This window comes from Ambystoma mexicanum, chromosome 2q (genome assembly GCF_040938575.1).
Source record: "Ambystoma mexicanum isolate Mex_15411 chromosome 2q, UKY_AmexF1_1, whole genome shotgun sequence".
In the NCBI taxonomy this organism is placed as follows: domain Eukaryota; kingdom Metazoa; phylum Chordata; class Amphibia; order Caudata; family Ambystomatidae; genus Ambystoma; species Ambystoma mexicanum.
In genome coordinates, this window is record NC_090924.1 from 902,131,959 (window position 1) to 902,157,324 (window position 25,366).

Sequence of the window (25,366 nt, forward strand, 5' to 3'; positions counted from 1 at the left end):
CTCCAGTCACAGTGAAATCTCTGGTGCCCATTATCCCTCCTCTCCATCATCCTCAGCCTTTTCTACTGTGTCCCATTCATCTTTCCTCAACTCTGTCTGTTTATCTATTGGACCTCCCTGTCCCATTTCCTGTGCTCCCTACTTCACTGCCCTCATCCTCTGTCTACTCAATGTACACATCCTTTATGACCGTACCGTCCAATCTAAATAAAATGTCTCCCACCCACCATTCATCCAGTCCTCTCTCGTTCACCCTCCCCTCACTCTGTGTTGTTCTCAGTCGGGCTAGCTCTATTCGCGAAGTGTCAAGCACCTCCTCTAACTCCCTCTGCCCCATACAGTCTTGGGACAGGGCAGTATTCAGGGTGGAAATGTATGGTAGTGGTGGGGCGGTTGCTGGCATGGGCACATAGGTCGGGTTGGTGTATCCCATTGCTGGGCGAGCAGCTAATGGATATAATCCCTCATGTTCTGTTGGTGTGCAGTAATAAAATCACGGCAAAAAAGTAATCTGTAAAATAAATCACGGCAAAAATGCCATGGTTTGACCCGGTAAAGGTGTACCCATTATACCATTTAACGGATGCAGAGTTTGCAGGGGTGTCCCTGCTCCCCTTAAATGGTACATAGGTCTGGGAGTTGCAGAGGTGTCCGATGCCTATGAAACACTGCAGCAAGATCTTCTTGGGAACTCTTCTTCGATATGAGCCTTCTCACTGCACTTGCTTCTTTGTTGGGGCAGCTGACTGGTGACTATCCTTTTGTTGTCAACCTCCCCTGCTGGTTCTTACAGTAGAGAATTTTTAGTAATATAATGCAGGTTGAGTGGAGACTGTGTGGGCATGGATAGCATCACTGGCCAGCATTGTCACCTTTGAACTCCATTGTTATTCATGGAAATTGATAAACAGCCTTGCCCTACTAACTGGGTGATCACGTTTTTGAATACAGACATAAACTACTCCTCAGTTTTTATTTGCTGGACCAAGGGGCAATAAAGAAAAAATATTGCCAGGGCTCCAATGGTTCACACACTAGTTTCAGCGAGCAAGTACATCAAGGGCCTCCCTCAGGGCCACATTGGACTCCTACAGTGAGCAAAACAAAACAATAACAGACATGACTAACCTATAAAAAGGAAGTCAAGAGACCTATGCTAATCACCCATCAGTGTGGGCTGCACACCTTGTGTCCCATACAGGATTTGCTTAAAGGTGGTTGAGAAGTAACAGTAGCTTTTAAGTTGGTATTTCCAAAAAGAACAGTTCTGTGATTCGAAGTGATTTTCTAATTGGGGTGTTTAATTCAATTGCTTTAAAGTGCAGATACGAAAAGATACCGATGCATTTTGGACTGAAAAGCGTCCTTCATCAGGGTGTAATTTCCACGCCTGATCCAAAGTTCATCCATCATTATTTAAATGTTAACTCAAAAGAAATGTGTATACAGCATTACAACAGTAATATTCATGTGAGGATCAGTAATACATATCAACCAAAGTTACAATTGCATATAATCAAGTCTTGTACCCTGTGGTGGTGCGTACAATTGGTTTAGGAGTTTAGAAATTAATACATGTATGGCCACAGGACAGACAGGTACAGCACATCACAACAAATAAGAAAACATATAAGAGAACATAAAGAAAAACATTAGGAAAAAACTCTGGTCACTTCACTTGCTTAGTTGCATTCTGTTGCATTAAAACTTTGCATTAAAACTTTTATTAGACAAAAAATTGTTGGGTGCCCTACTGGTCAGGCAGCAGAATGGGCTAGCGTAATGTTAAGAAACACAAAAAGAGATACTGCTGCCACTATTGATGCTGGTGTGGTTATTAATTTAGAACCTAGTCGCATCAACATAAAAAACAATCTATAGTTCAATGTAGTAGTAATTGTATCCATAAACAATCATACAGACCACTAAAATGTGCTCAAAAGTAGAACATAAATGTTAATTTATTAACACTGTAAGTCAGAGCATTTTGAATGTGGCTCGTTTATGCCAAAGACATACACAATTCAAGTTGCAGGTGTAAAGTAAATATAAATACAATGCAAAAAAAGTTGTGGTATTTATGGTATTTAAAAAGTTAAGATAGTGAAAGAAACCCAGTGGTGATGGTGACCACAACCATAGCTGAAAAATTAAAATTCAAGGTTGCAGAAAACTTAAGGGATAGAGAGAGATATGTACAAAGTATATACAAACAGGGGGTTGATTAAACAATAATCACAAAGTTCCCTTAATTTTGGAAAGAGTGTCTTACATTTGTACAAGGAAACCGACAGTTATGGTTACCTGAGCAGTTGAGTCTAGTAATACTGCCTATTCAGAACAAGAAATGAAACAACAATGCTGAATCGCATAAATTGCAGTGACATTTCGACTGTTGGAAACTAAGTTGCTTCTGTTTTCTTTATGTCCTTCCTAGGTATTGGAGAACATGTTTAACAACCTAGAGATGGGACACCAAACGGGGCATTAGAACATTTAACCATAGCATGCATTTTACAGTTCCACTTGTGAAATGCTGTCTCTTTTATCGTGAGTAATGTCAGTATGTGCGATGGTAAGATAAGTAGGTGCCTCGCTAAGGGTTTGACTGCATATCTGGTTTCTCTATTATTCCCATCTCCTGGTATCTGATACACTTTTATGTCTATGGTGAAGTGCCACCGTGTGCCCATCGGGTCGAGATATCATGGTAAATATGTTAATCTTTGTTTTGTGAGGTGCGTGCTCCGAGCGATTGGAAAAAGATAAAATAGAATTAGAAATGACCAACCTATCTGCTGCTGTCGTCGTGCTTCGAACAGCTAGCGTGGCGCACTGTCTGGAAGTGATAAAACATCTGTAGAGAAGGAGCTAAAAGCTTCTACCAGAAGTCCTGCCCCTAAATTGCCTATATGTTCGAATCTGTTAAGGATTTTAATCAAGCAATACACCCTGGACCCAGCCTAGCATGCAGTGCGCAAATGAAATACTTATTTTATTGTGTCTATAGGTTCAATATTCTGAGTGATATACCACTCATATCACACCCCTCCTCAAAATACCCCCAGGTCACAATGGACCAGGAATCAGTCTGGTTGGTAAAGGTAATATTTATTTATTTATTTATTTAAAATTCAAATCAAACATGTTTTAATATATGGGGCAGCAATCACCAATGTGGTGACAATACAAATAAGAAGGTAGGTAAAGCAGTTGAATTCACTTTTAGCAACACAAAGTATAAAACACACAGAACAGTTTTGGCTGTTGGAAGATAGTACTTAAGTTAAGATTTCCCCCTGCAAATTTCTCAACTCACAAATAAGCAATTCTACAGAAATGTAAGGGAGCAGCGGGTATTCAGGAATAAAGAACAGTGTATAGGATTTGAATACAACCTTCCGTCCCCAAACAAGAGAGAAAACGGTTTGGAAGTCTTACACTTTTAAAATGACATTTGAAAATGGCTGAGCAAAACAATGAAAAGTGTGCAAAAGTCCTTAAATCAATATAAATCTCTATGGGAACAACATTGAACAGATGCTAACAATTATAAGCTTTAGTATGAGCAACAGTAAACACTTGGAGTCTTAATGGAAGTTTGGAAATAATTGAAATTGAAAATCACACGTATAAACTTTTGCAGAAATGCGAATTCCTGCCTAAAATTCACTAGATGCGGTTTTTGTGTTGGGATGTAGCTACAGGTGTTATGTTTAAGTCAGAGTTGAGATGAAGTCTCTAGCTATTAAATTGAGGGAGTTATGCAAGGTTGAATGAGAGGTGATTTTCGAAAAATAGAACCGAGAAAAACAGTTTAAAATGACAGGTTACTTTTACTTAAACTAGATTTAATGGCTCAGAAAAAGAGAATGCCACCCGTGAAACTCCAGTTACACGGCCGCTTGTAACCCTTCACGTGGCGGATATCCCATTTTCTTACTTTATTTAATCAAAATCACTAACGGCTTATGGTCTAGTAAAACGAAAATGAGGAGAACAATGGGCGGTAACACTAGGAATCACAGACAGGGTTGCAAGAATGGTTCTGACAATATTATAGGTTCTAAAGGTAAAGCTAGAATGGTTGAGAGATTGGGATAGGACAAGGCAAGGCAAACTATGCTATGGTTTACCAGGATTCCTATTTATACTTACAGTCCACTTTATTTTGAGGTTTTGGACCATCAAGGGTTCTGGTCATCCCGCTGTCATGATGCCTACCCCCGGGGACCCAGACCAAGTCCAGCAACCCCGGAAGCAGGCATCAAGTTACCCCAAGCAAGCCCAACAACCCCCGCTAGGGGCTATTTGGGTGCAGTCCTGGCGCCTATAGCGCCAGGCTCATATGGGGAGTCAGTCCTGGTGCCATAGGCGCCAGGCTCATAGATTAAAACTTACCTGATGCAGACCATGCTGCAAACTTACCTCATGCAGACCATGCTGCAAGAACTCCAAGCCAAACGAGGCTTGGAAGAGACTATTTTACCTAGGGACTATTTTATTACTCGGGTGGGGCTGGGGAGGAATACTTATCTGGGACTACTTTGGAGGCTATTTAAACCACGCCCGTAGAGCAGCACACGCTTTGTGTTCTTCTGCATCGAGCAGCGTAACGCTCACCGTGCCTGCAAGTCTGCATCCAGTCTTCTGCCACGCCCGCCTCGAGTTTGGAGCTCCTAGAGAAAGAAGGAGAAAAGGTTAGAACAAGAGCAATACCTTTGATCCTTACCTGAATTCCCGATCCATCGCGCCTTCGAGCTGGAAGAAATGTTATTTTATGCGCGTCGCCTCGCCTGCTGCAGCGCCGCGCTGAACTCACCGGCCTTCGCAGCATCTTCACATTTCACCGCATCCTCCTGCATGTTCCCGCCGCACTGCGCCACCTAAGGAGAAGACAAGAACAGCAAGGTGAGCCAAGGGAATACGCAGAGGAATACCCCCATAGACTTACCTGATTTTACCACGAGGATACTATTCTTCTTCACGGGTTGGCACAGCTTCCACTGCATCCTAGACGAAACCCGGCCCCTAAGGGGAAACAAAAGGACAGCAAGGTGAAACAAGGGACTAACAAGGGGAACCCTCCTAACCACAAAAGACTTACCTGATTTTACCGCCGGAGGCATTATTCCCCGAAACTTCATACTTTCTCTCAGCGCCTGAATAAGGGAAAAAGCAACATGTTACATATGGACATTATTTTATCGAACTGTGTTGGATAATACAAATCCTTACCTGAACATTACTGGTTGCCACGAGGAACTCTTCAGTAAGGTCAAGCTGCAACCTTCAAGGAATCGGACAAGAGTGAAAGTCAGGCATTTGAACTCTTACGAACCACATACTTACGGCATCTTGCTGGAAATATCAGAGTCAATATTGTCCTGGAACTCACCAATTCCTTCGAGCCAGTGAAGCAACTGGTTATCTACGCGCCCCTGCGCTCAATGCAGGATGGAGAGCTCATCTTTTCAAATCATCAGGTGAGACTATAAGAGTGGACATCCAAGGTGATCAGTGGGGAGAACGGGGTGGAGGGTTTTACGCTCAACTCCACGGGTGGTTAATTCCCTTTCTCCACTTGCAGAAGAATATTCCTACGGGCCAAGCAAACTAAGCTAAGTGGGCCAGTCCAGTCCGTCATCTTGGCCCTACGCGTCACATTGGTGGAGATCACAGCAGTCCAGTCCAGATCGATGCCTATGTGGGAGCCAGGTGGGCGTGACACCCACAGGTCAGGTGTAACAACGGACAGCAGGGCACATCTGGTGGAATTGGATCAGCGGGGTGGTTCTGGACACCTGGACTGGCACCCCGGACTGGACTGGAATGGACTGGACTGGATTGGCCCTTCTGGTTGCTGGACACTGTAGAACAGTGGGGTGGTGAGTTTGGAGCAGGCAAGCATTATTGGTAGCAAGCCAACTGGATCAAAATTGCTTCCCTTACGTTTTGGGATTGCTTCAGAATTTGGGCCTAGCTGAAAAGGGGTTCAGCAATGCAGAGGCTTTGGCTTTGCATAGAAATCTGGAATCAGGAACAAGATGGAGAATTCAGGAACAGAGTGCCATGCAGAAATCAGGATGAAGTCGGGAATCAGTGTATCTGTGTGTTGTGAGGTTCCCTTATTTATCATGCCAAATGACATCACTAAGTTTTATGGTAGGGGCAGGCTTACATCCCACACCCACAATGCTGTAGTCAAAGGCACAGTTTCCGCCTTGCTTTTTGCTGGTTGGATGACAGAAAGGGATGATGTGTTTTATGAGGTGATCTGGAAACTTCCCATAACTATGGGGATCAGAATCTAACTTTTCCACAAATACATATTTATGTAATTATCCCCTCTAAGAAAATCAGATACATAAATTACATATTTTGTGGGTCACATTCCAATCCAACTCCCCAGTCGGTGGGACCTGGTTCAGCCTTTCTTTTGAATTTTGGGCGTTTTAACTATGAAAGGTTTGGCCTAACATTTCCCAATTCTGTACATATATGCGCATTTTCCCCTAGAACAAGTGTACACAGCATTAGGTTTGCAATATTAATAGTTTTGGTGCCATTAGTCATTCTTTGTAACTTCTGTTCCTTATGCAGTAAGAAATTCTACCATGTTTTTCAAATGAGTAGCATAAATTCAGATTTACATGTATGTACTTTTCACTCTTCTTCTTATTCTTGCTGCCAAGTTAAATGTCTTGAAGTTCAGTGGAAAAATAAGCATTTTAAACCCAAAAGTCACATGTCCCTTTTTTTTTCTTTCTTCCCAAGTGTGAACAAATGGCTAATCCTTTGAAGTTGAATGGGGGCCTCTCCATGGAGAGTGGACCTTCCTGCCCCTCCCCTGGAACGGTGAGTGTCCAAGCCTGCTATTGTCTTTGTCTGGGGCAAAGACGAATGTCTAATGAAGTTCCTTTGTTATGAGTATGCAAGGCCTCCCAGCAGCAATTAGCCTTTCCTGTCAGCAGTGGCGGTGTTAACCTTTCTCAGGCTAAGAACTGTCAGTGGGTTTAGCTCTAAGTTTCACATTTTTAAATCTTTCATTTATACATATGAAAATAAACACAGTTTATAGGTGGATGTTTAACCTTAGCAATCCTTTAACATTCTTAAAGAATTAAGCCTTTACATAAGAACATACTTCAAAAACAGGCGATTTTATTTCTCTTCATTCCTGAAAAAGCACATTAAACTTATGTTTTTAAATCCGATTTTCATCTGCAGCAACTACACATTTTAGTCAGCATTAGTTCTTCCCTTGAGTGCTGGAGTTGTTTGCAGCATGACTAAATGTATCAAGCCTTTGTTTATAGTTTCTCTCTGCACATCTGATTCTGATACTTGTTGCAAAGAAAATAGTCATGTTTGCCGTGAAAATGAAAAACACAGTCCCTGGTTGATTTCTCAAGGATACATTTGTCAGTAGCTGTCACTCAAATGAGGCCCGGTTCCTCTGAGCCACACTGGATGATCCTGGGCATTGCAATACCATTTTAATCTCAATGATTCATGAATGGATCTAGTGCTAAAACGGCACTTTTTGAGGTTGAAAAGCTAACATTTTAAAAGGCATTTTCGGTTTTCAGCACAATGATGCTGTTTCATTCATTTGAGCTCCATGTTGACTGTGGCAGAGCCCACTGGCATGCTCCCCCCCCCCCCCGCTCTGGACTATGTGTGGCAGGGTGTGCAGCCTTTTTCTGGTTGTGACCCAAACGCAGTTTTAAAGATTTTGGCACGCACATGAGTCGGCACATCCATTTTGGGCCGTTTCCTTCACCATTTAAGTACAGTGATGAAGGGAAGCAAATTGGAATGGGTCAAAATATCCCACAGAACTGGAAATAGTGACAAGCAAGACACCTGTAATGATGCCATAAACACGAGCATTCTTTGAAGAAATGTATCCATTGAGAAAACCTTTCTTTATATATCCAAGATGTAAGTGATTTCAATCCGGCACTTCACCTAAGTCAAGGCCTAGAGTGGGATGCACAACTGAAACCCTTAATTATGTATTTGTGTCTATATGTTCTTTTATTCTGAACGATGTACCACTTATATCACGCCCCTCTCTTTGAATCCCCCAGGTCACACTGAACCAGGAAACAGGCTGGTTTGCAAAGTTAAAAATATTTATTGATGTGTTTCACAATATATATCACACTAGTTTTAATGGGGATACAATGATCACCAATGGTGTGATGTCACGCTAAACAATCCCTTTAATCACAAGAAGTAATAATGAGCAAAAACAATGCAGCATAGAAATAATACTTTGGGTATGTTCAAATCAAAGCAATGTGATTACTATTTCCCCTGCACACCCTTCAATCCCCCCAATATGCAATATAAAGAGATAGAACAGGTTTCAGGAATGCAGAACTCAAGCAAATATATCAATCCCACTTTCCCCCAGCAAACGCAAGAGAGAAACAGGAATGATTGCATACTGTCAAAAATGGTTTTAAAGTTGGCTTTGAATAAATGGGTAAAACACTAAAAATGGTTTAAATCACTGATCTTTTTGAAATTCTCATGGGAGCCGCTTTGTATGGTATCAGACAAACACTAGCAATGATTTAAGAGTAATAAGCAAGTTGAAAACTGAATTTTGAGGTCGGTTGCAATGAAAAGCTATTTTACACGTTATAGATCTTAGCCAAATGAAAAATCTGTGGCAAACTTTTCCGCGAGCAGGAGGCGCGATTGCGGAAAAACTATGAGTTGAGATGCGGTTTTGGGTTCTTTAGAAAGCTTAGGGTGTTGGCTACAAGCAGACACTTACATTTCGTAAAGTAAGAAAAAGTTATGAATGTTTTTGTGGGTGTTTTTTCAGATAGAGGCAAAATGTAAAACAAGACGCGCTTTTAAAATACAAACCAGGTTTCTTTACACTAGGGATGGACTATGAAGAAGCAATGCTACACGACAGCACAGCCACCAGACCAGGATGTCTCTGAATGGTTTTTGCCTGCCGAGACGCTTGCCTTCTTCAGATAAAATATATCGGCGCAAAGATGATGTTAACAATATTATTACAGAAGGACTATAGGATAAGAGAGAGAGTTCAGGCAAGACAAAAAGGATTTCTAACAATATAGTTCTGGATCTAAGATAGATTTGATTTGGATAGGGATGACTATGGACAGCACATAGGCTAGTGACAATCCTATACTATGGATACTCACTACCAAGGTTTTGAATGGAACTGTCAGGAATTCTGTTTCTGGTCAGGGATTTCTGCGACAGTCTGCTGGGCACACCGGACTGGTCTGGTTCCGCGATCAGCAAGGCGCTCTGGACACAGCACGGCAGGACTGGACAGCAAGGCGCTCTGTCTACACTGCACAGCACGACTGGACTGGATCTGCAATGGCTCTCTGGTCTGCACGGCACAGCACCAGAGTGGGTTTTAATCTGCCCTTCTGGTTATGAAGATAATTCTTTGGCAGGCAAGCAGTTACAGCACCGCCTGGCTGCTTCTTTGGTTTCCCCTTTAAGTTGAGCGATGGGTTCTGGAAGTTATTCCCAGCTGAAAGTGGTTCAGCTTTGCTCTGGAAATGGGCCTTTCTGCTTGCCAAGTTTCTGGAGTCTGGAATATGGATAGTTCTCTTGCAAAGTGCTCCACCAGCAATCAGTTGGTAGGTGAATCAGTGTGTCTTTCTAGGTCCTCAGCTGTCTCTATTTATGTGTTTGATAATGGGGTGGGTATGCTGAATAATCCTAGGTGCACCCCCTAAATAGTCTATTGGCTAAAGTCTGCTCTCTCCCTTGATTGGAGGAGAAAACAGAGTGTCGTCATGATGATGTAGTTTACGAGGCAAAACATCCTCCCCTTTGCCTTTTGCACATAAAAGCTATTTTTGATATAATACATCTTTACATGTGTACAATCTTGATACCAATAACATACATAGATCACATATTTTTTGTAGCAAACCCTCTTCCAATCCAAGTTGCGGTGGGATCTTGGGTCTGGATTTGACAAATTTCCGCACTTTTTTGTCCGGGACACAACATCAGATTTGTCCACTATTTTGTACATATGCGCGCATAATAACTGGGCATAATCGTATGAGGTTTCATGCTTCAGACATAAATACAATTGCTACAAAACCAGAATTTTCACTGCGCCTTCTCAGAACATCGCACAGAGTTCTGGGTCCTTTAAAATGTGCACAAAAAAATCACATTAACAATGCTATTCATTTTATAATTTTTACAAATTCGCACAGTCCTTTATTAATCTTTTTCAAAAATATGCTTTCTGTGCTTTGTGAATCCACAAATGGTCGTCTGTCCCCGCCTCCAACTTCATCTTGCAGCTCAAAAGCAATCCCTGCCTTTTTCTGCTGGCAGAGGCCATTGTTGACACTTTACAATCTGCATATCCTTTCAGCCAGGGAAGGTTCATGTCTCTCTCAGGAGCAGCCCCAGTGCCCCTCCCCTCTTAATCAACACCTGAATGTGAGTTCCTGGGCCAGAGAGCAGAAGGGAGGTGCCTTGCCCAGTGGGGGAAGTTGCTTTGTAGTTTTGCTTGAATCAGGCTTACTTTAAAAGTCACTTTGTTAAATTTTTCTTTGTTGAAAATAAACTTGCAACTTTAAAACGGGCAACTAGAACTCTAATTCCAGTCTCTAAACCATGGAGATTAAATAGTTGCAACCTATATTACTTTTGATAACAGGTCACTTAATGTATAGACATTTGATTTCAATTGCACAAGTTTAAGTTTCTGATGCAACTAATGACAGCTGTCATACAGGCGGCCGCTGGTACTGTGCCCATATTTTGACAGATTTTCACAGGCAAGCACACTTTTAACTGTGGATATTTTGATGATAGATTCTGCTTTTCCTGACATTGTGTGTTCATAATGATTCCTTAAATGAAGTGGCGGGTAACACCCAGCAAAGATGTTGGATGTTTTGTGGTGTTTTGGTCCGGTATTTTGTATTTTCAGGAACCAAGAAAAAGGGATTTAAGAGCAATTTCTGGGTTTCTTGCAATAAAGCGCTGCCTTTCCTGCAGTGTTCATTTTTACTTGGTGGGCAGCAAAGTGGCATGTTTCAGCAGTGTGGTCTCCTTTCCACTACTGACAACAGGCAAAGTAGATCTTGCAGCCATCTTTTCCGGTTTCAAAGCACAATTTTCATAGGTTTTGGCACGCATAGGACTTTTGCTGCCATTTTGATGATTCTGGTGCCACCAGCACACAGTGATGTCGCAGGACAGAGCCTAGTGGGTTAAAACATCCCACAAAGAAGAGCTGACAGTCTCTTGGAGAAGATCCCTGAATAGCGAAACAAGATGGACGAAAGAGCTGACTGACATGACGTAAAGTGTCACACCGGGAAGAAGATAACCGAAGGAAAGAGAACATATAGAATTTGGTGACGAAGTAAGAATCGAGTAAACGTTCTTATGCAAACTGAAGATTACACGTGTGAAGAGCACGGAGGAAAATGCAAACCATTTTATAACTGTACAGATGCTAGAAATGCAAGTAGACTAATCATAAAGGTTGGTTATACGTAGTGAATAGATTGCCAAGTTATATATATGCATATGAAATCTGGATGTTCCACATCATGTTTTAGCAAACTGAGACCCCATGAGCAGAGAGGCTGATAGTGTGGCACAGTTAATAAAAGTAGTTGATGATCAAGGAAAAATCCAAGAGGGTTTGGTTGGTCCAGTGTCAAAAAGCCAGTGCAGCCGAGAACTGGTTGATGAGCTTAAAGAGATGCTATGAATTCAAGAGACGGGCTGAGCCCCTGCCAAGGTACAGCAAAAAGACTATGAGTGCCAAGTTTTATTCATTTTAAAACCATTAAATACAGAGAAGAAGCTCGAAACTTGGTCTCCAGTCATGTGACCTAGATGGAAATGGACTTGGGCAGACGACATTGAGGGCAGAAGATGACAGCATGCTCACACTCCCTTTTTATTCCCAGGAGTTGTGAGGCTTGCAAAGCCACGTTCAAAGGCTAATTGAATGACAGAAATTAAGAGTGATGATAGATGTTGGGTTAATTGGGTGGGGAGGCATGGTCAAGCCCAACACACCAACACCTCGGGTACCAGCTTGCGTGCTGCTACCAAGTGGAATATTCCAGAAAGGTACAAGCATGCCAACCAATTATAGAGGGCCACGTATCAAAGAGCCCGATAGTTTGTGAACCAATAAATCGGCGTGTATTTTATGACGATGAAGATGGCTTGCACTAGAGGAGGGCTTCGTTACCCACCTGACAATATAGACCCAATCACAACCACACACCCCATAGAAAGTATATGTAGACATCTCACATAGACCAACCACAATTCAGTTTAAGTTTTACAGTTTGCCATGTAGTGTGACCTCAGTGATGGACAAAGGTTTACTATAAAATCGACCTTGCTGTAAGATGTCCATTGATGTCAGTTTTAGATAATGTTAAATAAAACAGCGTACCTTTTGCCAACTTCCTGAGTCGATCTTTTTATTGATGCTTGAGTATCATCTGCATCCCCATCCATCCCATAAGAGTGCCACCTCGTCTTAGAGGGCCCTTACAGGTTTAAGTGACAGCGGGTTGGATGGTTAGATAAAAGATCCATAAGTTTAGTAGACTCTGGATTTTCAGATAATCTGATACCCCCTGCCATCTAGCTGGAAGGACGCAAAATGTCCTGTGGAGAACGTCTGAAATAGTCAAGCTTGCAAGTAAAGAAGATACAGGTGGGCCGGGCCCCTCTTTGAGGAAATCCCTCCTGGTTTCAACAGGCGCCGAGTGGACTGAAGGCAACAGTGGCCGGATTGAAGGAGGGGAGACGATACAGAGGGCCTAAAGCTGAAACACGAATGGTGAGTAGGCTAAGGAGAGTGGCAAACAGTGGGGGTGGGATAAAGTAACAGGGTTTTATTTTAGTGTGTGGCGAGGAACATCAAGGTATATGATAAAGTGAGATGTATATCGTCTGAAAGCCTGTAGCCCTCGTTCAAGGACCACAGAAGGTATTGTCTTAAAATCCAAGTGGCTACAAATAGGCGACACGCAGACAGGTCTGCAAATGAAGACAATAATTCAAACTCCTTGGGAGTATTTTAGAAGCTAATTGAAAAGAGGTGTCATGACATGCATGTGAAAGTCGACTAGTTTGTCTGTGAATTTTATGTTTTAAAGAAGTATTGTGGGAGACGGCAAGAATAGGTTGTGGTGAATAGAGGTAAAAAAGAGATTATCTATCTAGGGTCATTGTCGGCACCGACCGCAGGGTAGATTGAAAGTATTGAGAAGTAAACGCTTGAGCGAAAAGTGTGGTGCACACTCATATTTGATTATTTTTCTTAACCCGTATTTTGTGTAGACGGTCAATTGAGACTTTTCAAAATGGGAGAAGTCACACCACTGATGCACGTGTGTAAAACTTTGCCAAAACACATGCCCAAGATCAAACAGTAGAGTGCAGAATGGGTTAAAGGCACTGCATATGAGTTGTTGGCTACAAGGCGGAACACTGTCAAAAGCAGTATTACAGCACATGACCACATACATGCACGCAACATTCACGGGAAAGACGTTAGAGAAAAGGTTAGCTATTTCAGAGCTCTGGAAGATGTATCGGGAGGAGAGAGGATCCGCCCCCCTGTGGAATGGATGCTTACCCAGAGCAAGGAGAAGGGTGTTAAGCCTTCTGCTCCCGCTACTTCGTCGAAAATAAACGACGATAGTACGGAAGATATAGAACTATCAGGCTGAATCAGGCTGATTCATGGAATTAATGTGCGCTGAAATTTTCGGCGCAAGCGTGCAAAAGCGTGTGAAAGAGTGCGAATCACAGTGCCAGTGCAAAATCGCAGCGACCGCGCACAGCGATTCATGGAAGTCCGTGCGCGTGTAAATCCCAGGATGTGTGCCAAAATTCTGCGTGGCGCACGCTGGCGCACACGTCTCCTACACGCACAGTGAAATCGCACATAGCGGGGCGCACACAACAAAAGTAGGAGGAACAGGGGGCATGACATGCGGTATGGGGAAGAACGCGTGAAAATGTGGGTGTCGCAGGGAAGTACAGGAGGCAAATGCCCGGAACGCCCACACGCACGTTCAAAACGCGTATTCATGGAATCGAACGGGGCTAACTCGTGCGCCAAAAAAGACGCGCTAATCCGGAAACACATACGCCAGCAGGAAGCAGGCGTACGTGGACCCGCGCAGCATAAAAGTGCGTGCAAACAACAAACAAGCTCAGACGCCAGGATGAATATACCGTTCCTAGCAGCAGTGGTCGTGGGATACCGCAGGAGGAGGAGGAGGAGGATAGTCAGGCCCAGAATTTTCACACCCAGAACCAGCCATTTTGGGATGCCTGATGACCAAGTGTATGGGAGGTACAGGTTTCCACCTCACATAATACTCGACCTGGTGAGTGAGTGGGAGGATGACCTCACATCACCCACCCTGTGCTCCCAAGCACTCAGCCCCCTGGAGAAGGTCCTCAATGTACTGCACTTCTTGGCCAATGGATCATTTCAGCGGAAAAGTGCTATGCAGTCACGCTGCCTACACCACGTCTTGGCCATCATGACTGCACACCCATCAGTCCGCAGGCACATATACCTGACCAGAACTCCTGCAGAAAGGCAGGCTGCCGTCCAGGATTTCTACGGGGTGGCACAATTCCCCAAAGTCCTAGGTGCACCCATGTGTCTCTACGTCCCCCCAGGGCATCAGAGTACATCTATAGAAACCGCAAGCACTGGCATTCCATCAACGTGCAAGTAGTATGTGATGCCAAGGGAATCATCACCTCAGTATATGCCAACTATCCAGGGTCCACCCACGACAGTTTTATTTACAGAATATCAACCCTAAACCGGGACCTAGAAGCTGGGCGGCATGGTGATACATGGCTGCTCGGTGAGTATAAATGCCACAGCACATGCATGCATGTCAGATACTGAGTAATGTCACAACCCCACTAATGACACCCATCACCACCTCCCCAGGGGACAGTGCCTACCCTCTGAGCACCCACATGATGAGGCCAATTCGGAACCCCACCACGCCACCCGAGGTAAGATACAACACAGCCCACATTGCAACCTGGGGCATAGTGGAGCGCACATTCGGAGTGCTCAAGTCACGCTTTTGCTCCCTTGACCGTTCTGGCGGGCAGCTGTTATACGCTCCACCAGTAGTGTGCAGGATCATAGTGGCAGCATGTGTCCTGCACAACGTTGCAACACGCCGGGGCCTGCCGGTGGACATGGTGGTGCCTCCACATCCCCAACCACATGCACGGCTGCTGCGCATGGGAGGGGAAAGGGCACGGGGTGAGGCAGCCCATACGCAGCTTGTGGCTAATTACTTCACCTAAAATCACACCCCTGTGGAGTGCACACAGCCCTGGCACATACCAGCTGACAATCAATGATGATGACATAAGGGACAGACAACTGTCACAACCATGCCAGCCTGAGATGGGTCACCTAGAAGTGTTACATTGTGTGCATCCCTACCTACACAAGCACTGCCAATGCTGTGTCATCAAAAGACACAATTCTATGCTGCTAAATTCATTACCCCCTTGCAAAATACAACATGACAACAGTGCCATGTCACCCAACCCCTCCCCAGCACCGCCACCCAACACACCATGGCATGTCATGCTATGTGAGAGCAAACAAAGAAATCCCCAAAACCTGACACAAGTGTCACAAAGTACAGTGTCCCTAATGGAAACTGGCCACACACAATGTGGTCCCAGTAATGTGGAACTAGCAACACACATGACCAAATACTTACCAACAATACAATGCAGCTACACAACCTCAAACATAGCAAAAACATGACAGTACTAAGTTAAAGTAGTGGTAGTCTTACATGATTATGCCAGCACATCGACCCCTTCCAACTGTACAGTGTTGCTGCCATGCAAATGTGTAAGTGCACTGCTTACAACATGAACTCCATCTCCAAAGTAGACGGCCTTGTGAAGACATGAGGAATGAATCTGAAAATTAGGAGGAAGACATGGATGCACAAGCACATATCAATCCACCATGCAGTGTACAATACAACAACAATATCCACTAGGAATGTATACACAGTATTGACTACAGACTGCCCACACAGCTCATGGGAGTCCAACGTCACTGTGTAATTCACTGTCACTTGGGCACACCCTTTGCAAGCCCATGGAAACGGGAAGCAGGAGGGGTGTGTCTCACGAACCCAAGCATCTAACCCAAACTCAGGACAAGCCTGCATGTGCCCAGCCGGAATACAGTGGATGCCCACGGGAGCCACACAAGGCAACACACTGTAAAAAAAAAATCAAAAATGGCCATGTGGGGGCCGGGGGGGAGGCCATCCAGGAGGTCCGAGGACAGGGTGCGCACCAACAGCCACCTGTGTGGATGTTGGGGGGAAAAAAAACACCTCCATGGGCTCATGGCCTGCACGGCTATGCCATTGTAGGAGAACTGCTGCTGTCGCTCTCATCAACCTCTGCTGCTGCATCAGGAGGTGGTGGTGCCAAGGGAGGCAGCCCACGCAAAGCCCTGGTATGGTCCTCCATGGCAACAAGCATGCGGGTGTGGAAGGTCTCGTTCTGGAGGATTTTAGTGCGGAGATCCCCATGCAGCACCTGACGTGATGCCTGGATCTCCTCCCGAGTTGCCTGCATATCAGCTGAGAGCGAACGTGTGAGCCGCTCCAGCTGCTGTTCTGTCCTCAAGTTAGTGGAAGCCTCAAGGTCAACAAGAGTCTCCCTGAGGTGATGGAGTTCTACGCTCAGGGCCTCCCTGTGGCCCTGGGACTCTATTGATATCGATTGGTGTAGAGTCCCCAGTGCCGCCCGTCGGTCCCTGTTAGACGCCAACATGTCTTCCCTGTATGATTGGCAAATGGATTCTGTTGCCTGCTGTAGTTGTTCCATCTACCTTTCAGGGGGGACAATGGAAGTGGCCACCCTCTCGATTGCTTGAGCCATCATCTCAACTGATGCTGCCTGTTGGGTTGCCATACCGTACATGGATTGTTCCCATACGGTATTGCCTGGTGGCGTACGGCCACCGCATCGGCGGGCACCACACCTGTTTGGGGCAAGGCAATCTTCGTCTTGCTGTGCCGCAACTGCCTGAGGCTACAGGACTGCATTCCCCCTCTGATCTGCTGGCCCAGGAACAGGATCAGATGTTGTGGAGTGTGACCCTGCATCCGGACTTACCAACATTGACATCCCCATAGAGGGTTCTACCCCTGGTGCAGGTGGGTTGGACAGAACAGAATCCCTGCCAGAAACGCTTACCTGCGACGGCACAAAGGTTTCATCATCCGAATCAGCACCTGAATACACATCTGGGGAGGTGCACCCAGAGACACCCCTGGACAGAATGGTCTGCAGCAAGATTGGGGTCTCACCCACCACCACACCACGTCCCCCACTGGTGCCCGGTCGTGCTTGAGATTCCTCCTAGGTCTGCACCATCTCCTCAACAGCATCAAGTGTGTCATCCCCTGCAAAAACATGAAAGCCAGAAAATGGAAACGGGCATTAGCACCATAGCACACAAATAGGCCTGACAAGCTACAGAACCAGTACATGATTAACACATGCTCCACATGACTATAACCCTCCCATGCATGCATGCACTGAGCTGGAAGGGGAGGCAAAAGGCAGACACTGATGACACCAAGATGGAAGAGCAACACATTTGCTGCATGCTGGGTAGCACTGCCATCACACATTGGCCTGTGAGTGGCATGTCCAATACACATACATGACACATGCCATCACACAGATGGCATGTACCATAGCCATGGTACATTCCACAAGTACATCCATATGTCAGTGAATGAGTACTGTCAGCCATCCATGTGAGATGGACATGATGAGATGAAAAATGCTACATAGTGTGACAAAATATGCAGGTGCCACACACTGCAACACATCCAGTGTACACAAATACAGTGATTGCAGGCCGATGTACACATCAATGGTTGTGCACTTCAACATGACAGGAAACAACTATCATGTTCCACATTCAAACAGGCCCCAAAAATGTATGTGATCAGGCCAATACTCCATCAGCCTGAATGGTCAAATCATTCACCTAACAAGGTAACACATGTGGGCCAATATGGGATTCATCAATGACAGAAGCATGTCACAAATGTGACAATAGGGCTGAGGAATGCGTAGCAAAAGTGGGAGAATTGAAACAATCAGCCTGTACGAACACTGAAAAATACAATGTTGTTGCAAGATGCCACTTCAAGGGCAACTGCCGTAATGTTGCGCTAAATTACTACTGTGGGCAGAATGGATACTGTCACACCCAAATCCAAGGCCGCTGAATGTTTTGGATGAAACACATGGGTGACCCATACCACTCAGGCACACACACACACCCTCACCTGGCACTCAATCAGAACCCGTCACCCAAACATACACATGCATTACACACACATGCATGGGCACTCAACGGACAATGCATCATAATCAGGTAGTTCTCCCAAACCTTGGATCTGTTCCTCTGTGACGAAGGCCCCAGCAACAGACTCATGTTCAGTGAGTTTGTTGTCCTCTTGTGGAGACCCACCGCCAGTCACCAGAGTAGCGGCATGATTTGAGGCCAGCTTGTTCTTTGCTCTGCGTTTCAGGTCATTCCACCGCTTGTAGCAATCAGCTGTGCGCCTCACAAATCCAAGGGCACTTTTGCGGTCGGCGATGATCTGCCAGTGTGCCTTATGTTGACCAGTTGTGGTCTTGGACCCTGCAGTCACCAGCATTTCGTGGCTATGTGCTGACACATAGGACACAAGTGCATCAAGTTCTGCGTCATTAAAGCAAGGCTTCCTTGACGTGCCGGAGTGTGTAGCCGTGTCTGGGGTCTCAGCCTGTCGTGCCAGAGCACCCTTCTTCCTCTTCTTTAAAGGTGGAGCGGAGCCAGAGTGCTTACGTCGCTCTGGTCAGTAGGGGCAGAATCACCGGTGGACTGGGTAGTAGGAGTGTGGGAATGCACGACCATAGGTCTTGATGCAGGCATTGGTTGCAGGGTAATGTTGGCAGGGGGAACGTCAGTTTGATGGACCTGGACTGACACTGTCCTGGCTGGGAGAGTCAGAGCTGGGGCGGATGGAGCTGCAGCTGCCCCTGCAGCCTCCCCACCCTGAATACTTTGGGCAGCAGATGACATAGCTGCCCCAGATCCACGTGGCTTGGTGACAACAACTTGCACCACCACATGTGGCCTAGACTTGCTGATCTGGAAGTCAGCCTGGGAGTCATCCTGTCCCAGGTCAGGTGCTACAATGGGCTGGTCCAACAGTGGCTGAGCTGGGATGGTGTCAGCCACGTTTCCCTCAACCATGGGGGGGGGCATGGGTGTCCCTGATTGTTCCTCCACACATGGGGGTATAGGGGCACCGTGCAAATCCCGGCCACGTCCCCTACTGCGCCCACCACGCCCACCTTTTGAAGGTTAGCCTCTTTTACCTCCCTTACCGCTTGGTCACCTCCCAACCATGGCACTGATGTTGTTGTGCGTATGGGAGTTGCAGTAAACTATTGTCCTGGGTAGGATACCTGATGGAATTCGTACCCTAGTGCTCTAACAAGGCTGTCTGTGACCCCTGGGGGAAGATGACGGGTCACGCAATGCACAGGGAGCCCAAAATCAAAAATTAACGTGCATGCAACCCCTCGTAGACCACGTGCGTGAAAAAATGAACTCGCACTATGCTGTGGCACCCAGAAACACAAAAATAAGCGTACGCGTAATACACGCAGCCTACAATGACATCTGAAGGGGAACGCGACACACGGGGCAAGCACAGTTGCTAAGTACGTGCAGAACTCACCGTCTGCCTGGAAAAAGAATGTGAAAAATACATGCGTGTGCTCGTTGGCAACACCCCTGCCAAAAGAAGAAGTGTACGCTGTCTGAGGAGACAGGACAAAAGGAGAAGTGAACTCTGTTTGAGGAAACAGGCCCAGCAAAAAATCAGAAAAGAGCTGTCGGAGGTAACAGGGAGTACGAACTAGAAACGCTGTGAAGTAATCGCGTGTGAACCAACAAGAAGTACAGATTTCACCCACTCGCTCTCCACGAAAAGCACGTACAAGGAAATGGCGTCCTACACGTAGCTTTTAAACCAGCCCACACTACACGTCAGAAACGCGTGTATGCGGGCCCTTTCCTCCAATTACACGCGATGACACTCGGACGTGCAGTTTTACCACGTGTGCTCTGTCATCACGTGCTATGAGGGAAACGGCCACGCACGGAATGTAGCTTACGCGCTAAGGCCCTTTGGTCCAATGAAATCGCGTGCGTCTGCTGAAGCGCTTACGTGCTTATGCGCTAAGGCCCTTTCCTCGAATTACACACTGACGTGCAATTTTTTACGTGCCAAATCACTCCATATCAAGCTGGCCACGCGAAAACACACGGAAGATCACGCTCCTGCCCAGAAGGCCGAATTACTGCCCCCCCAGAGCCCCGAGCATGCTCCCACCTGCCATCTGCTGCTGCCTGACTGCCCGCTGCCCACGTGCACTGCCATTTGCTGCCTGCACGTCAGCCAGGGGTGTAGTTGCTGTGACCACCCCTGCTGGAACCGAAGACTCCCAACTGGGATTACATCGCTCCACAGCCCAGCCCCAGGACCCAGTTTCCCACCCACTCCTGCCTCTCGGGTTGCCATGTCCAGCACAACACCATCTGGCAGCACTGGCAACCCCCAGCCAGAGAGGCAGAGGGCCACCAGCTTCACTGCCACCGAAGTTGGTGTCCTGGTGGAGAAAGTCCTGGGGCAGTATGATGCCCTCTTTTGGAGGTTTGCGCGCCGACAATGGAGGATGGACCATGATCTGGATGGACATCGTGACTGCCATCAACATGGAGGGCGTGGCAGTCCGCGACTTACATCATGTCAAGAAGCGCTGGGAGGACTTCAGGCCCAGTGCCTCGCTAAGGCAGCAGATGCCAAGGGGCATCGGGGCCAGCTGTCTAACCATCAAATGAGGGTCCTGGAACGCATATGCCCAGCGCTCTACGTCCAGATCCTTGAGAGGCAGACCCGTCTGGAGTCGAGTGGTAAGTGTACATGCATGTTGATAGTACACTGTGCGTGTCGTGGTGTGCCAGTAGTGTGCAGGTTGCACATGTGTTTATGTAGGGATGTGTATGAACATGGGCATGAGGCTGCCACATGTGAGTCCTCTTAGTTGTGAGACACATTGATGGTGTATGTGCTGGGCAAATGCAGGTGTGGGAGCAAACATGTTTGAATTTCTGTGTATGTACATTGGCACGGTTGTGGCATGGGTGGTGGTTCATAATGCATGTATCTGCACTGTGTACATGTGCATGTATGTGTATCTGACAAGTGTGCAACTGTGATGCAACATGGATGCACGTGACACTGATATGTAGAAGGATGAATGGCAGATGTGACATGTATGGCGATCTCATCACTGCAACAGTTGGAGGAGATGTAGACATGCATGCAAGTGTGGTGGCGTGTGTGCATTTCTAGTGCACTCCATGTGTTTCATGTGATGTCAGGCTCACCTTTGGCTGTTCATGCTTTTGTATGTGTACGGATGGTGCTGCCTGGTGCAATATTGCTGTTGAAATGTTCATGTGTGTGAGTTAAAATGACATGTGTGTCGTGGAGTGTGATGCCGTGTCTGTAGTTAAACAATGCCACTCATGTGCAACTGTCATGTGTGTATCAGTCCATTGTACAGTGCCCTGATGCCTGTGTTTTATCTCTCCCTGTCTGCAGCCTCAACTGAAGAAGAGGGCGGAGAGGGTGCTGTGGAGCACAGCACCAGGGATCATCCCGCCAGCCGGAGACGCAAGGCCCGGCTTCCCTCCCAGGTTGTCATCTTGTCGGGGAGTGAAGCGTCCGGTGCCGCGTCCCAGGCCGCAGCTGCCAGGGGAAGGTCCAAGAGGCGGAAGTCGGAGTTGGACTCCTCAGCAGCAGAAGGGGCAGCTGAGACCCCACAGGGTCCGACGGAGGAAGATGGCACGGAGTCATCCAGGTTGGTGGGGGGTTTGGTGGAGGAGGAGGCCGTGCAAGGGACAGACACTGGGTCTGGAGGTGGGGATTCCACTGGTGCTAGTGGTACAGAGCAGGGGCAGGGACAGGAAGCAGCACAGGCCACCGCGGAGGTGCCTGTGTGTAATCCTGTCCTGAATCCTGTGACTGCATCATCCCGCACCAGCAGGGATGCCTACGTCCAGACCCGTTTTCAGGGAGGGGATCCACTTGCAACAACTGGCCTTCCTCTCCCTGCGGACGTGGCTATCCGGGACCGGTTTGAGCCTGTCCTGGCTGGGGTGGCGTTGCGTCCACGGGCCATGCAAGGTCACCTGCAGTCTTCACGAGGAGACTGCACGTCATCTCGAATGGCTCGTTGATGGCGTTGACCTACTGGGACAGCTCACCAGGGCCGGATTCCTCCATTTGCTGGACCTTTTTCCGACCCCCTCCTCAACTGAACCCCCTATGCACCAATCATACTCCATGCCATCTTCCCACCCATGCATCACCTGGGAACCCTGTGGAGCTGCCTCTGACCCTGCGGCCAGGCTGGTGGAGGACACATCCCTGCCACAGTTGGGAGTCGGACGTCCAGCAGGGGTGGCCACATCAACAACTGCACCCCAGCCAGAGGAGGATGTGCAGGCAGCAAGAGCCAGGGCACAGGCAGAGGCACAGAAGCGGGCAGAAGAAGCATGGCTCACGATGGTCAGGGCGGAGAACTCCATGTGGAGGGCCCTGAGGCGGGCCGAGTGCCTCGAGGCAATTCGCAGGGAGTTGGAGGAGAACATGTTGTCCCTGCGAACCCTTGGGGCCATGGAAGAGGACCGCCTCCAGGACATTGAGCAGGAGTTCGATGATGCCCTGGCCCGGGACATCCAAAAGTGAGCCGTCGGACTAGCCCGCTGTCTTTGTAAATAATTTTTAGAGTTAGGTTTCCTTTTCGTTTTCCTTTTATTTGTGGTCAATGGACAATTCCACACACATTTGTGTATAGTTATATTTTTAGGTAGTTTCTTAGGTAGGTTTCATTTGTTTAGTTGGGCTCATGGACCCTTTACATCGTTGGACAATGGATTGATTTATTTTAGGGATTTTTGCACATGTATTAATGGATTTTTATTTTGGACAATGGATTGTATATAGTTACATCATGGATTCATTTGGATTTTTTTTCATTATGGACATGGAGTAATGGTTTTTTTTCCAGGACAATGTATTGTAAATAGTTGGACTATGGATTGATTTCGCATTTTTATTTATCATTATGAACATGAAACAATGGATATCTTTTTTTTTTTAACCTTTTTTTGGATTTGCGTTGGTGGAGGGAGAGTTTGGACTGTTTTTCTTTTAAATTCTTTTGCATTGCTTATCATCGTATTCACTCATCTTTTTCACATGCTTTTCATTTCATGTTTGATATTTTGGTATTCTTTCATTTCATTTATTTATTTATGTACATAATACATTTTCAAATTTTAGTTCATGTGTGGGATTTGCTCATTGGGTTGATGCATGTGAAATTGTGGGTTTACACAAGCAATGCCAACCAGTGTATGTATGTGATGGACATGTGTTGATGTACATAGTTGAGTTTTGGTTTGTGTCTTGAGATAGGCATGTCAGTGTGGGGTGGATTGGGAAAATCATTGCGTCTCAAGAATGGGGTGGCGTGATGTGGTATTTTTTGGTGTAGAAGTGGGCCATGACTGCATCTTTATTTCGTGTGGGGGGGGCATGAGTGAGGGCCTGCTGGCAGGTGCCCCGCACTGCTGGGGGGTGAGGGAGCAGGGGGTCATGAGTGGGGGCCTGCTGGCAGGAGCCCCTGACTGCTGGGGGGTGGGGGTGCAGGGGGACATGAGTGGGGGCCTGCTGGCAGGTGTCCCGCACTGCTGGGGGGTGGGGGTGCAGGAGGACATGAATGGGGGCCTGCTGGCAGGTGCCCCTGACTGCTGGGGGATGGGGGTGCAGGGGGACATGAGTGGGTGATCAGTAGTGCAAGCTGACGTGGCTTGGCTGGGGGGCATGCCCATGGTAGATGGGCTGCCTGTGGGACATGACCAGGGATGCAGGGTAGTCCCCTGTGGTGTGGGCTGCCTGCAGGGGCCATGGGGGGTGTAGAGGGAACACCTGGGAGGACCCACACTGCCAATTCACGTGTAGGACTCCCCGCTCACCCCCGAAATTCAGTACACCACTCTAACAGCAAAATCGCGTGTGAAACTTCCCGCGCACCCCATGGATACACGTACCCCACTCGCACAGGGCAAATCGCGTGTGAAACTTCCCGCGTACCCCCGAAATACACGTACCCTGCTCAAATCGCGTGTGAAACTTCCCGTGCACTCCAGGAATACACGTACCCCCCTCGCACAGGGCCAATCACGTGTGAAGCTTCCCGCGCACCCCCGAAATACATGTACCCTGCTCAAATCGTGTGTGAGACTTCCCGCGCACCCCAGTTATCCACGTACCCCACTCGCACAGGGCCAATCGCATGTGAAGCTTCCCGCGCACCCCCGAAATACATGTACCCTGCTCAAATCGTGTGTGAGACTTCCCGCGCACCCCAGTTATCCACGTACCCCACTCGCACAGGGCCAACCGCGTGTGAAACTTCACATGAACCCCAGTAATACCCGTTCCCCGCTTGGCGTTTGCTGTTTGGCAGCCCTGTAAACTGGTCCAGGGTTAGCGCAGGCCTTTGCGCTGGATTGGGGATTTTGATGGCTTTTCCTTGCGCTAGGGGCGTTCTTGGGGGCATAACTGGCGCTGCTGCAGGGTCGCTGCGCCACGGCTGGTTTGGGAGGCTAAAATCCATGAATACGCTGTGCGCGGAAATGGATTTTAGCGCATGCGGCTGGCGCAGACATTCGCACTCGGACACTGTGCGCCAGCCGCGTTTGCCACTTGTGCGCGAAATTCTATGAATTACCCCCTATATCCGTTGAGAATACTGAAAGCTGCAATAGGGTATAGTAAAATGATATGAGCCACCTGCGTATTGCAGTGGTGACAGTTCAGAAGAGAGTAAGAAAAAGGAAGAAATCTTTAAGGCCTTGCTGAACAAGAAGGAGAAAAATGAACGATTAAACGTGACCACAGATATAGAATGAGAGATTAAGAGATGGAAAGAAGAAAAGGATAAAGCTGACGACATAACGCTCGTACAGAATGAATGAATGGATGGGTGGACAGATATTGCTTAAACTTGATGGGAAAAGTATCAATGAAGTTAGGCAAGGGGAAGACCAAGCCGAGCAAGATAAAAAAGATAGAGAACAAGAAAAAAGGTTGAGGGAAGA

At 46.9% G+C, this 25,366-nt stretch overlaps 1 long non-coding RNA gene across 1 annotated transcript in view; it reads left to right on the forward strand.

Moving 5' to 3' along the window:
- Positions 1 to 25,366, forward strand: part of LOC138569823 (uncharacterized) — a 231,970-nt gene that overhangs the window by 95,300 nt on the left and 111,304 nt on the right. The window contains exon 2 of the long non-coding RNA XR_011303339.1: positions 6,778 to 6,858. This is a non-coding gene — a long non-coding RNA (uncharacterized lncRNA). The remainder of the gene's footprint in view (positions 1 to 6,777; positions 6,859 to 25,366) is intronic.